Source organism: Dromiciops gliroides, chromosome 3, assembly GCF_019393635.1.
Source record: "Dromiciops gliroides isolate mDroGli1 chromosome 3, mDroGli1.pri, whole genome shotgun sequence".
In the NCBI taxonomy this organism is placed as follows: domain Eukaryota; kingdom Metazoa; phylum Chordata; class Mammalia; order Microbiotheria; family Microbiotheriidae; genus Dromiciops; species Dromiciops gliroides.
The window spans coordinates 77,090,757-77,105,622 of NC_057863.1; the positions used below are offsets into that span (position 1 = coordinate 77,090,757).

Consider the following 14,866-nt stretch of genomic DNA (forward strand, 5'->3'; position numbering starts at 1 on the left):
GTGATATAATGTTCACAAAGGGCTCTTTCTTTAAATACATATACTTACACACACATACAAAATATATGATACATATAAGGATGAAGAAACTCAAAAAATTAGACATCTTTGATTATTTTTCTTTGCTCAAGATCACACAGATAGTAATAATATGAAACAAAATTTGAAGTTCTTCCTGACTCCAAACTCCCTGTTTGAATAAGGAAAGACTAGGAGTGAGGGTGGGCAGTTGCAAAGTTTCTTTATGTTAGGAAAATTGTTTAACTATTAGACATTTTAGAGCTGAAATTGGCTAGCCTAGGAAATATTGGGTTTTCCCTTACTAGAGGTCTTGAATGAAAGGGTGAGAAGACTATGTGTCTTGGATATAGGAAAGATTTATTTTTTTTTCAGTTACAGGTCAGACTAGATTGTCTCTGAGCTTTCTTTTGACTCTGAGTTCCTATGATTCTGTGAGAGAAAGACTGATGGAAAGTTTATGATTATTAAATGTTAGTGGGATATTAATTTTTAATATGTGTACAAGAATGTTCCTATGAGGAAATTTATCAAGTATAAATTACTGAGCATTTTCTTTTTCTGGAGTAAATGAATATCCAGAAACCACAAAACCACAAAATATCCAGAAGGCTTTTATCCTCTTAATAATTACCAGTAAATGGTTATTGATAATAACTATTAGTAAATATATAAGAAAAATGTTTTTTTTTCCAAATTGGTTAACCATTTTGAGTAATTGTTGTGAAGGTCAGTATTAAAATCAAGTCATCTCTATTCCAAAAATATAACAAAATATATACTCAATCTATATCTTAATAATTAATTTATTCCATTTGACAACAGCTTAGATTGAGGGGCAAATTATAGGAGAAAGAAATAGGTACAAATAAAATGATCTGCATTTCCTCAGAAACGTTTCCTCATCTAGTGTGTGTAATGCAGTGAAATAGTATTTCTGAGGATTTTTTTTGGGGGGGGGGGGGTCATTGATTAAATGAATTGAATCGGCCCATATACTGTTATGTGCAAAGTTTCTTTAGTCTGTTCTATTTATAGCATTTATAAAAATAGTGTAAGATGTCCTTACATGTTAACACCATCATCACCCCTGTAGTTTTATCACTGATTGGTGAGAACAATTTACTACAAAGCAATAATAAAAGAGAATATAATCAAATGTCACCATAGTCTGTTATATTACACTTATGTCAGATAAGAATAATAGGTTTCATAAAATGCTGGGCAAATCTGGGAAGAGCCTCAATCAGTTGGTGTTTAGATTCATGACCCAATAAAGCATATTCATATACATGTAGTATATACACATTGATATACCATGAGCTATGCCTGTGATTTCATTTAATTATATAGATTCTTTTCCCACACTGGATTATTGAGGGACCTTATTAAATAAGCATTTGTATGCCAAAATGTTTCAATATATAAGAAAGGGAAAATATAACAATAAGGGCCCATTACTTTCATAAGTTTTCCTGCTGCTGTACTGTGAGAAATAGCAACAGATCCCAGAGTTAGAGAATCTGGGTACAAATGCTCAAATGTTGCCTATGTGTATGACTTGAGCAAATCACTGCCTGGTCATCAGTTCCTCAAATGTAAAATGAAGGGTTGAATGATATGTTCTCTGAGGTCCCTCCCAGCTATAAATCCATGATCTTAGGTGAGGCAGAGAAAGAAAGATGATGTAACTGAATCACTTTGTAAGAGGCAGCTGTGGCATAGCAGACTGAGAGCTTGTCAGAAAGACCTGAGTTCAAGATAAGCCTTTGACATAGATGGACTGAGTGAGCCTGGGGAAATCACTTAATCTCAGTGTTCCAATAGAAGCTATTCTCTGTCAGTTACAAAGAAACTGGTGCTTGTAAGAGCAGGATAGAGAGGCTAGAGAAGTGTGTTTGTGTCCGGAAAGCATGGCCAATTGAAAAACAAAATCAAATCAGAAATACATGATCTCTCCATATCGCTATAATTTTGGCATCATGAAATAGCTATATCACAATGATCTTTGTCTATGATTTCCTTTAAAAATGTCATAGTGGATGTTTATCACCCTCAAAGAGACGCTATCTATATCTATCTTTATCTAATCTATGTCTATCCCTTTATCTTTGTATATTTTTATGTATTTCTATATACCTATCTGCATTGGAAACATGTATAGACTAGATTAATTTAGTATATGTATTTCCTTAAATCTAAAAGTCCATGTGCATTAAGCAGAACAAGTCTGTTTTATAGTAATGAAGAATAACCAAAAAGTCAACTAGTGCCTACAGGGCCTAAATCTTTATATGGAGATCAGACATCAGGGGGAAAATGGTAGTTTTCCTAAAGCAACAGACATAATAAATATGTCCGAAGATAGTTAGAGGCAGTTATGAAAGGAAACAAATATAATCAGAAGACTGATACACCTTAATTAATCCATTCCTGTTGTAATCTTCTAAAGTCCCATTGTTCAGTTCCTTGATCACAGTTCTGAGATTTTCTAAGTTGTTTTCCTCCATATTCTTACAGTGGTTATTTCATAAATTGTTCTCTTAATTCGCCTCTCCTCATTTGGTATTAGTTTAGACAAGACTTTCCATATTTCTCTGAATCTTACACATTTATAATTGCTTCTGGCACCATATTATATTCATATCTGTCACATTCATCATTTCTTAAGGCATAATAATCTATTTGTTTTCTTAACAGTCATTTTTCTTGTCCTTTGTATATTGAAATATTTGTTGATTATGGCTAATATGAAATATGTTTTACATGACTTCACATGTATAATTGATACCATATTTCTTGCTTTCTCAATGGGTAAGGGAAGAACCAGAGGAAAAGAATTTGGAACTCAAAATTTATAAAAAGAATGTTAAAATAAATAAGGTATAAATATAAGTATATATTTATAAAATATTTGTTGATGATTGTTAAGTTCATAAAAAAAACACAGCGATGTTCCAAATTTGTACTATTAGCCACCCTGACTTTTTGGATTGGTCATATATGTATGACAATAGTTGGTGGTTTTATTATAGCCAAAGTTATCAGTAAAATATCATACCTAATATCACAAATTTCTACTTTCATATTATGATGAGTCAGTCACACAGAGCAGTGAGAATCTAACCAACAAACATTTAGTAAGTACATCCTAGGTGCTGGTCACTAAGAATACAAATGTAAAAGTAAGACGATCCCTGCTCTCATAGTACTTATATTCTCATGGGGAGATAACATGGAAGTATAGGACCAAATATCAGAGACTTAGAGATAGATGGGCTCTTAGAGTCCAGTTAGTCTAATTTTCATCTGGTCCTCAGTTTAGGAACTTGAATCTCAAAGGAACAAAATGACTTGCTCCAAATCATGGAGATATAAATGATGACAGATACATGTATTTTAAAGAATACAAAATAACTGTTGGGTAAGGAACTAGTAGCCAGGGTCATCAGGATAAGCCATAAAGAGGAGGTGATCTTTGAGCTGAGATGGAAAGGAAACTAGAAATTCTAAAGGACATGGTTGATAAAAGATCACTTATTTAATTTGGAATAAAAGATGCAGAAAGTAGTAACTGCCTTCAAATATTGATGCACCCTGAATCTAGTGGGTGCTTAGTAAGTTTCAGCTGAATGACTGGATGAATGAGACAGAATCCTCATATCTACAAACAATTTAGGTAATGGAAACAAGATTATATTTCTATAAAGTACTGGATTATAAACTAGGGCACTTTGCTGATTGTAGCAAAGGAATAGAGAGCTAAGTAAGAGTGGCCTTTATATTATAGGATAACTTTAGCAGAAATATGTAGATAGGTAGATGTATGCATATATATATACACATACTTTTATGTATATTTATATACATATAATATTTAACTATAACTATATCTTAGTTATAAACTTTCTTAAATTATTGACATGATGTGACCTCGGACAAGCATCATTTTTGGTCCTCACTTTTCTCATCTTTAAAATTGAATGATCTCTACTATGATTCTAGCTCTATAATTCTGAACTACTATAATTCATTTATTTGATTATTTTCCTAAGTCATTGTTTCTCTCAAGCTGCAAATGTAATTTTGTTTCCTATGTGAAGAAATAATTAACCTACGGCATTAATAAAAATAATATAGCATCTCACTGATATCTCATCAAAAGCAGCATTGGTTTTATAATATATGTTGGTAAATGTTGATAAGGAATTTCTGTGTTTTCTCGTGACCATTAGGAATGACTGTGATCTTCTCCCTACAGAAAAATACGTGTTCAGATAGCTTAATTTTGACAATGATTGAACATTGGAAATGTTTAATAAGAGAGAAAAAGACCAGTGTGGAAAGGGACAGAATATAATATATGTGATATTTTGTATTATATATTTGATATATGTAGTAATATACTATATTTTGTGTAATTAATATCTCCAATTATATTAAGGCTTATAAAGTGGAAAAGGTGTTAGACCTATTCTTCTTGGTTCCAAAGGAGAGAGCTAGATCAAATAGGTAGAATTTTTTTTAAGTAAATTTTTTTTCAGTTTTGATTAGAGAAATGCAAGTTAAAACAACTCAGAGCTAATACCTCACACTTATCAAATTGGCTAATATGACAAAAAAAGGAAAATGATCAATGGTGGAGAGGATGTGGAAAATTGGGACACTTATGCACAGTTGGAATTGTGACTTGATCAAACCATTCTGGAAAGCAATTTAGAACTATGCCCAGAAGGCAACCAAGCTGTGCATACCCTTTGACCCAGTAATACCACTACTAAAATTGTATCCCAGAGAGATAATCAAAAGGACCTATATATGCAATAATATTTATAGCAGCCCTTTACATGGTGGCAAAGTATTGGAAATTGAGGGGATGCCCATCACTTGGTGAATGGCTGAGCAAGTTTTTGTATACGGATATAACAGAATACTATTGTGTAATACACAATGAACAGGCAGGTTTCAGAAAAACCTGGAAAGACTTATACGAACTGAGGGAAAGTGAAAATGAGCAGAACCAGGAAAACATTGTACAAAGTACCAGCAACATTGTGTGATGATCAGCTATGAATGGCTCAGCTCTTCTGAGCAACACAATGATGGAAGACAAGTAAAAGGACTCACTGTAGAAAATACTGATCACCTCCAAATAAAGAACCGATAGATGGGCTCTGAGTGAAAATCGAAGCATATTTTTTCACTTTGTTCTTTTTAATGTTTTTTCCCTTTTGATCTCTTTCTTTTTTCACAACTATGAATAATATGGAAATGTTTTACATGATAGCTGTAAGGGCTAAAATTCTAGCTAGTCTGTCTAAAATATCTAATGAGTGGTAGCCAATAAATTTAGCTTTAGCAATAAAAATAATAACTTTAGCAAGAGTTAGACTTTAAAGCATTTATTAAGGAGAATAAGAATTTGGTAAAGAGAGAGGGAAAGACCTAGATTCATCTATCTATTAAAGGGAGAGAGCATTCCTAGCTCCCTTCTCCACTAGAGTCCCCAGGAAAGAGAGAGAGTCAGAGCGCCAGCCTCCCCCTTCTCCCCTCAACGACCAAACGTCACTTCCTGACGCCAAAGAAAAGATGCATGGTCTTGCCCTCAGAGACCTTCACCTCATGGTGGAGCTTTTCTATAGTAAATCTCCAGCAGGTGGAGTAATTCCAATCATTACATAGCACATGCATAACCTATATCAAATTGCCTACCATTTTTGGAAGAGGGGAGGGCAGGGAGGAAAAAACACTTGGAACACAAAATCTTGTAAAAATGAATGCTAAAATTGTCTTGACATGTAATTGGGAGAAAATATTTTTTTTAAAAAATAGCTTGACAAGGAAAAATTTCACAGTATGTAGAAGTTCCAAAAAATGAAGTGGCAGCACATTCATCCAAAAGGAAATGGACTTTTTCGTAAAGTCACGAGCTTTCTGCCTTTGGGCTTCTTTGAGCAGAGGTTAAATGGTATTGTCCAAGGGAGTCCAGGATGGATTTGTAGTAGGTGAACTCATAAATCCTTCCACAACGCTGGGATTCTGTGACTCCATTAAATATATGCTACCCTGCAGGCCTCTGTAGTATACAATATGGTTGTATTTCTGAAGAGAAAGGAGAAGGCTACTATATCTCAATCTTTGTACCAGTCAAACTCATGTGGTCAAAACAATTGAAATTTGGTATGGTCTATTGCATTTGTGAGTTAAAGTTGGACTTCTGCTAATAAATTAAACTTGACCACACAAGGTTATTTTTGAGGAAAATACTTTGTAAACCTTAACGTTTGATAGAAATGTGAGTTGTTATTGTTTTATTAAATTTTAATCTATTTTCTCATTCTTCCATTAAATCTATTGAGCAAATTCTCTAGAGCTTCCCCCATAGCATTCCCTTATTTACCTCACATTCATTCACTTCTATTTATTAAATGAAGATCTGTTGTTGTGTGTTTTTTTTTCTTTCATGACTTCACAAAGAATTTTTCTCATGAAGATTTTCCTCCTTAAATTCCAGTCTGCCATAAATATCAAGTTCATCTATCAAAATACTGGGCAGTAATGAGTTAAGCAATCACAAGGAGATAGCCAGCTAGTGTTCAAGCATTTATATGAGCTCATTACTGTTAGAGGTTACACTGTTTACACTTTTTTCGCTACTACGTTTTAGAACTAGTTTTGACTGTGAGACTTGTGTGCATGCATGGGTGCATGTGTGTGTGTATGTGTGTGTGTGTGTGTGTGTATGTGTGTGTGTGTGTGTGTGTGGTGATGGTTCTGGTGTCAGGGTAGCTACTGAACCTGAACTTGCAATAGCTTAAATCCAGTTAAAACCTACTATCAACAGGTATTAGCCAGGATTCTTGAAACAGTATTTTCTTGCTTTTTGATGTCGATGATTTCCCTTTATTTTGAGCAAGCCAGTCTTTTTAGAATATTCTTCCAATAACATACTTAACAGGCAATATATCAGTGCATTGCTATTTTGATCTTTCATAGACACTGTAATATAATCTATTCTAAGTCAAATTTATCTAAAAGATCGAGATTTTGGGAACAAGATTCTCTAATAAAACTTATGCAACCTAAAAGGTGAACTGCAAAAGAATAGACTAGATTTTGGTCATTTTGATCATGAAAGTATCTTTTCCTGATCAATATGTTATTTAGGAAATAATTTAAATGAGTTCTCATGCGGAAAATAATTATTATATCTCTCTTAGGAGTTTAATTTTAGAAGAAATCAGTGAAGCAACATTTATGGAATACCTACTTTGCATGAAAAAAACACTGGATTTATAGCCAAAATCAAGTCAAATCAACAATAATTTATTAAGTTTATGCTAAGTTTAGGAGATATAAATACAAAAACAGTTCTTTTTCACTTAAGGAGGTCACATTCTAATAGAGGTAATGAAATTCAAACATCCATGCAATACACAATATATACAGGGTAAATTGGTGGTAATCTCAGAGGAAAGACAATTCCACTTTTGCAAGATTTGGGAAAGGCTTCTTGTGAAATATAGAATATTAGCTATCTGGAACAAAGCAATAGAAATCAAGAAGCCAAGGGAAGTAGAAAGAGCACATTCTAAAAATAGGGACCATCCAGCATTTGGGAGTTGGGAAATGGAGTGTCATGTCCAATGAGCAGCAAGAAGGCCAATGTCACTAGATTATGTAGGATGTGGAAAGACATAAAGTGTTAGAAGACTAGAAAGGTAAGAAGGTGCCAGGTCATGAAAAACTTGGAATGCCAAAAAGAGGCTGTTACGCTTGATCCTGAAGGTGATGAGGAAGCATTAAAGGCTGTGCTTTTGGAAGCTCACTTTGACAGCTTACTGAAGTATTGTTGATAATGGTGAAAGGCTTAAGGGAAGGAGACTAATCAGAAAACTATTGGGGCAGCTAGGTAGTGCAATGGATATAGCACCAGCCCTGGAGTCAGGAGGACCTGAGTTCAAATATGACCTCAGACACTTGACACTTACTAGCTGTGTGACCCTGGGCAAGTCACTTAACCCCAATTGCCTCACTAAAAAAAAAAAAAAAAAAAAAAAAGACTATCGCCAATTGCCAATTTCCAAAAGTGAAGAAATAAGGACCTATGTCAGGGCCACAGTAGTCTCAGTAGGAAAGGAAATGTATGTGGGAGATATTGCAACAAAGAACAGAACAGAACTTGAAAACATATAATTTATATATGGTGCATTCAAGTGAGGAGTTGAGGATGCTTGAAAAATATGTCTGGGTAGTTGGAGATTTTAATGCCTTTGAAAGTAATAGGAAAAGTAGGAAGAAGGAAAGATTTTGGAGGAAATATAATGAACCCAGTTTTATATATCTTTAAGAGTTCAAGATGTCTCTGGGATATCTAGTTCAAGATTTCCAAAAGACAGTAAGAGATGTGAGACTGAAGGTTGTGTTAGGGCTAATTAAATAGATATGAGAATTTCCACATAGAGATGAATGGATGTGAGGGAGCTGATGAAATCAACAATTGAGTGAGTATAGAAAGTGAAAAGAAAGAGGTGTAGGGCAGAGCCTGGAAGAATACTCATGGTTAGCAGACATAAAACTGGATGAAGATCCAGGAAAGGAGAAGGATGAGTGGTAAGACATGTGGGAGGAAAGCCAAAATTAAAAGGCATCATAACAAAAATCTCTAGAGTAGAGAGTATCAAGTTGGAGAAGGTGATTTATAGTGTCAAGGTTGCAGAGAAGTCAAAAAGGATGAGAAAGGCCATTAGATAGGGAAATTTAGGGGAGATGTAATTATAACTCATTGTCCTATAATCTTCTACCATTTACCTTGCCTTTCTGGCCCTTGTATGAAAGCAGAATACTAGAATAAATAACCTCTATGACCCCTTGTAGCTCTAAATCCTGTGAATAAGTGCTCACTATACCAGGCTCTCTAATATGAGCCATCTGTTGCACAAGTTTGCTTTTAATGTGACCAATACAATTTTTGTTGTTGTTGTTGGGCAATGAGGGTTAAGTGACTTGCCCAGGGTCACACAGCTAGTAAGTGTCAAGTGTCTGAGGCTGGATTTGAACTCAGGTACTCTTGAATCCAGGGCCAGTGCTTTATCCACTGCTCTACCTAGCTGCCCCCATCAATACAATTTTGAAAGGTTAATTAATGACTTTAATTTTTAAAATCATATTAAGTCCAAATAACTCCTAAATTCCCCAAGAACATTATAACAAAGAAAAAGGGTAAAGTGAAACTGACCAGCACAGTGACATGCATAGAAGCATGTTCAATACTCTATACCCATAGTGACCTACCATTTTAAGATGGAAGTCTTTTTCATCATTTGTCCTGTGGAACCAAGAACTTGTAACTTTTTCATGTCTTATCTGAAGAAGCACGAAACTGTAGTGTGGTAAAAAAAGAACATGGATCTTGAAGTTAAAAGACTTGTTTTTCAAATAATGGTGAAGATACTGGATGTCTCATTTTGGGCAAAAAAACTTAATTTCTGTACTTCATCTCAAAATGAGGAAAACATTGTAAAAGAGACTTCCACTGGAATAAGGCATGTAAGAAAATGAGATAGGTTTATCCTGAAAAAAATATATTTTAAACCTAAGTCATGTAATAATTAAAGAACCATCATTTGTTATCTGCCAATCTTAACCTGTCCAAAGAAAGAAATGTTTCTGGGTTGGGTTTTTTTGTTTGTTTCAAAACAACATTTTAAAATTTATTTTTTCAATTAACTTCTATTTTTTCATTGTGCCACATTCCCTTATCCAAATGGGAAAAAAAAACCCTCCAAAAATATGCAGAGTCAAGGAATGACCATATCCAGAAAAGAGATGTTTCATTCGAATTCCTTTGTCCAGAGATGACTCTCAGGAGATGAGTAGTAAGTTTCTTCACTGGTCCTTTAGAATGATGGTTGGTCATTGCTTTGCTCAGAGTTCTGTTTCAATATAACTTTTAAAGGAAATGGGAAAATTTGATCAAATATCACTTACTATTAATGAACATTAAGATAATTTATAGTTCAATGAATTTTTATTTGGTCGTAAAAACAGTCGTCCCATTACGTTTATCAATTTATGTTAGTTGGACACTAAATAAATATTCAGTGTAGTGTGGACCCAGTGTTTGCAAGAGATAATTATATATGATTTTGACTTAGGTTCCTATTCTGTCAAGGTAATGGGTTAGAGGGGTAGTCAGTCAGGCTTCACTGCATGCACATCATCAAAGAATCAACTAATCAACTGTACATTCATGATATAAATGGATTTAAAGAATTTCAGAGTCCAATAATACCTGAACAAGCATCCCCTTTAAAACATATTTGACATACTCTTTTCCTTAAATCAAGCCCAAATCTTTTATGATCTTTCTTTGTATGCCTAGAACTTAGCATAGTGCCTGACATATAGTAGATGCTTAATAAAGCTGAATAGACTGACTGAGCAATTTCTTTCATTGCTATAATTGATAAAAATATTATTGAATAGAGTAAGACCAAGGACAGGTAACTAGATTATTTCACTAGACAATGCCCTCCTGGATCATATTTATGGCTACTATTTGGATTTAGAAATTCATCATATTAATGTTCATAGACAGTCACAATTGGGTGATTTTTCTAGCACCCTCCCTTCCCCCCACTTTCCTGCACTCAGTCACTGTTAGTGTGGTAGTGAAAGGGGACTTCACAAGATGGAGGACTATTTTGAACTTTTCTTTGTTTTGAATGTTTTACTGAATGCCATGTATACCATGTCTGTCTTCATAACCTCTGCTTTAGTCTAGACCCCTTCCTCTTCCTTACCCCACATCTCCATTCAGTTGCCAAATTATACTGCTTCTATCTTTTTGATATCCCTGACATATGTCCCCTTCTCTGCATTTAAAACTGAGTTTGAGAGAGATTCATCTCATCAGTCCTCTGACTTAAATGATTGCAACAAACTCTGGATAGGTCTACCTGACTTAAGTTTCTATCTACTCCATAGAGCTATCAAAATAATTTTGCTTAATTTCCTATCTGACCTTGTAACACCATTATTCAATCTACTCCGGTGGCTTCTTTTTGCCTCTTGGATCACACACATACTTCTCTGTTTGGCTTCTAAAGCCCTTTACAAATCAATGTTTGCAGGCGCTAATTATATACTATTTAGACCTATGATCCTATTCTGTCATGGTGATCTTTAAAAGGGTTAGCCTGGCTTCAGTACATATACACCATCAAAGTATCTACTAATCAATTGCACATTGACTGTCTAAGCAAATTCAAAGTATCCCAGAGCAGGGAGTGGCCTCAGGGTCCATCTAGTCTAACCATGTCTGAACAAGTGTTATTGAAAATTATTCCCCCTTTATACTTTGATCTAACCAAACTAGTCTTTTATAAGTTCCTCACATACTACTATCCATCTCTCACATCCATATACCATCTCCCATGCCTAAAATGTACTCCTTATTTACCTCTACCTTACTGTCTCTCTCTCTTTTTAAAAATTTTTTTGGTGAGGCAATTGGGGTCTCTCTTTTTTAAGATATGGCATAAGCATCATCTCTTATATGAAGCCTTTCCTGTTTTCTCCAACTGCTAATGACCTTCCTCCCAAACTACCCTGTAATGACTCAATTACTTTACATATAAATATATATATATATATATAAACTTTATACTTATACTGTATACATTTTATATTCAATATATACTTTATTGTACCTTTCATACCACTTTTCTTCCCCATTAGACATATGTAGGCATTATTTCATTTTTTTGTATTTGTATCCTCAAAGCTTAGTAGAGTGCCTATAGCCTTGTAGAATTTCATAAATAATAGTTGATTAATGTCATTCCCTATGCCTACCTGTGCAGTAATCCTGTGAAGAAAGGAAATAACTTACTGCATCATGATCTGTTCTGAATAAAGCTCTTCTAAGCCTTAGTTATCACCACATCTCTTTCTGATTTTTTAAAGAATAGCTATAAAATATCATCTTGTATTTAGTTATAAATCAGTCATCTGCCAGGATATAATTTGTCAAATATACCCTGTTAACTTGAAAACAGAGATAATATTTGCCTTTTCCTCTTGAAGCACAGCTGTAACCACACTTTTTCAGTGATCAATAATGGTGGCCCAGTAATCAAATCAACCAGTTCTTTCATTGTAGGGGGTAAAATTGAGAAGCTGTCTGGTGACTTGATCTAATCAAAGACAGCTGTGTGCTCTCTTATTATCTCCTTACTTGTCTTGGATTTCTTCTCCTGAGTACTCATTTAAAAAAAAAATGTCGAGAAGTACTGTGGTATAGAGGAAAGAGCACTTAACTGTATGTGAAGAGTCTTGGGTTCTGATTTAAGCTCTGAAACTCATTGAAGGATTAGCTTTGGGGAGGAACCAGCCCCTCTCTGGACCTTGGTTTCCTTGTCTGTAAAATGAGGGCTTTAGGACTAAATAATATCTAAGAATCCTTCTGGTTCTATGACTGTGTTTAAAAAAAAATAACTAACAAATATACAGAACAACTGCTATGTGAATAGCCTTACACTAGATGCTATGGATGATACACATACATATAAATAAAAGATATGCTCTTTCCTTGGTCCCAGGAGTTTAAGGCATTGTTAAGGAGAAAAGACAGACACACAAGAATTTAATTAATTATAATAGGTGATATCATGCATATGTATATACATACACACATATATACAGAAACAATGTATATTGTGTACTCTCTGTATGTATGCATATACATGTATACATACACACATATATGGATGTAAAACTATAGTTGTGCACCTTAATAATAAGTACTTCAGGATTTCAGGAGAGGGGGGAATTCACTCTTACTCAGTGATCAAGACTCTTTTCAAGATGGATATGGGGCTATGGCAAGATCTTAAGGTAAGGGCTCTTAACTGGAGATCTATGGTTTCCATGAATAGATTTCAGGTGTTCCAGTAAGTTCAATAGGGAAACATCCAGCTTTATTTCAGAATAATTAATTTCCCTTTTTGCAATCCTATGGATTTTTAAAAAAATCATTATGAGACATTTCTCAGATTTAGAGATATGTTGGTTATATAGAAACATAGAATATAAGCTTCATTAGATTATCAAAAGGGTCAATAACAGCAAAAAAAAAAATGTTAGGAGCCCTATCTTGAAGGGTATGTTGGATTTGTATCAATGGCAAGGAAGGAAAATACATTAAAGTTGGATGGGAGCAAAATTATTTAGGAGAAAAATGCATTTATGTTCCGTGGACAGATAAAATTCACCTGGAATGAAAGGTTCATGGAGAGAGGTGGAAAAGTAGTTTCATATCTGAATATGGATTTTATTCCCCACTTGGACATGAAGACTGCATTTTTTTTTTACAAAGACTATAAAGGTATTAAAGGGTATTGAGGAGGGGAATGCCATGATGAAAACAGGGTTTAATAAGATTACATTAAGAGCCACTTGCAGATTCCTTTGACAAAGAAAGATTAGAGGCCTTGAGAAAAACAAATATTATCTAGATGTGAGGTTATAATGATTTGTCTGAGAGAGGTGGTCATGTCATGGAAAAGACAAATAGAATTAATATTATAAAACTGTAGAATTTTATACTTGAGTATGATACAAAGATTCGCGATTTCAGTGAGTGAGTTTTTAAATCCACTGACTGCTAGTTAACAGTTAACCGGTTTATTTTATTTGTATGATTTTTTCCCTACTGAATTCTGTAATTATAAATTAGGTGTATCTATGGACACAGCACTTCTACACTTATAGATAGGGAAAAATCTGAATAAATGTCTGAAGATATCTTCAATATAGAGATATGATATCCTCTCTTAAACTTACCTTGCAAGAAAAGGGAATTTTAATTTAGAAGACTTTCATTCCAAAAGTCTTTAAAGTGTAACTTTTTTGTAATTTTTAAATACCTATTAGAAGCATTTTTGTTAATCTTTGATATGAACATAGGCCAAAAAAAAATTCTGCCAAACAGATGTTTACAGATAAGAATGGCTTTTATTTAGGATTGGGAAGGAACTCAGATGTAGAAGAGTGTTTTCAAAAAATAAAAGGAGAAACAGGGGGAAGAAAAAGAAAAAAGTGTGTTCTTCTTTAAAATTATGCTTTCTCTTCCATAAAAGACACTGTGCTGTCTTTTGAGTGGAGATTGGGGCTGATATCAAAATAAATATATTATAACTACAAGCATTTCTGCAGTATTTTAAATCCCCAACGCTGGTATTGCCTTATAGTCCATCTTTTATTGTCCCAGAAAATGTAACTAAAGACTGTTTCTTTTTGTTGTTCTATCATTTTTCAGTTGTCTGACTCTTGTGCCCCATTTGTTTTTGTTTGTTTTTGTTTTTGCTTTGGCAAAGATACTGGAGTGGTTTCCCATTTCCTTTTCCAGATGATATTCCAGATGAGGAAACTGAGGCTAACAAGATCAAGTGACTTGCCCAGGGTCAAATAGTGCATAAATGTCTGATCTAGATTTGAACTCAGGTCTTCCTGACTCCAGGCCTCACATTTTATCCACTGCGCCACCTAGCTCCCATGTTTCTTTTAACAACCTAGAAAAATTGAATCCTTAAATACCCTTCAGATATAGGTTTCCATTTTAATAAAGAAAACATACCAAATTAAGTAATTAGGACCTAATCTTTATCTAAAAGTAAAACCTTCTAGCTTTTAGGTACTGCTAAGAGATACTTATGGATACATTTTCCCATATGAATCCTCCTACATGCCAGCAGCACGTGCCTTTTTATCAAAAAACAGTAAAAATGTATGATAAATCATTAGGCTACTGCAGCTGTCATTTTTTGTTAGACAAGTCCAATTA

General features: G+C 34.1%; 1 protein-coding gene across 3 annotated transcripts in view; it reads left to right on the top strand.

Annotated features, from left to right (window-relative positions):
- Positions 1 to 14,866, top strand: part of ERBB4 (erb-b2 receptor tyrosine kinase 4) — a 1,387,693-nt gene that overhangs the window by 784,154 nt on the left and 588,673 nt on the right. The gene's annotated exons all lie outside the window — the stretch shown is intronic.